Here is a 526-nt window from a genome sequence, read left to right on the forward strand (position 1 = left end):
GATTTCATTATGTCGTTGGAGTGGAAATACACGACTGTCATAAATATTGAGACATATTTTTTTTTATAAGAATACATCCCACTCAATTATTCTCTGGATAATTATGTTGATTTTCAAAAGCGATTTTTTCTTATCTCTTTTCGATCATTCTTAAAGTCAGTTTGATCACTTTCTTGTTGTCTTAGTCATCGCTTTTAAGTCTTTTTAAGTCCTTTTAATTGCATTCTGAAATTATTTTATTTATTCGTTATTTTTTCTTCTTCTTTTCCTCCCGTTCTCTCTTTATCGCGTTTTTCGTAACAAGAACAAAACAAGTGTCAAAACATTCAAAACGGAGAAGTTAAAATCAAAGGAGAAAGAGAGAAACAGAGATGGAAAGAGACATAGTGAAAGGAAAATGACAGTGACAAAGTGAGAGACAAATTGGTGTAATAAATAAAAAGTGGGAGAGAAAAAATATGACTTTTCAAAAGTAAAATTAATAAACAAATGAAAAGGTACCGTGGCTGATAACGAAAGCCAAAGA

This window comes from Penaeus monodon, chromosome 15, assembly GCF_015228065.2.
Source record: "Penaeus monodon isolate SGIC_2016 chromosome 15, NSTDA_Pmon_1, whole genome shotgun sequence".
In the NCBI taxonomy this organism is placed as follows: Eukaryota; Metazoa; Arthropoda; class Malacostraca; order Decapoda; family Penaeidae; genus Penaeus; species Penaeus monodon.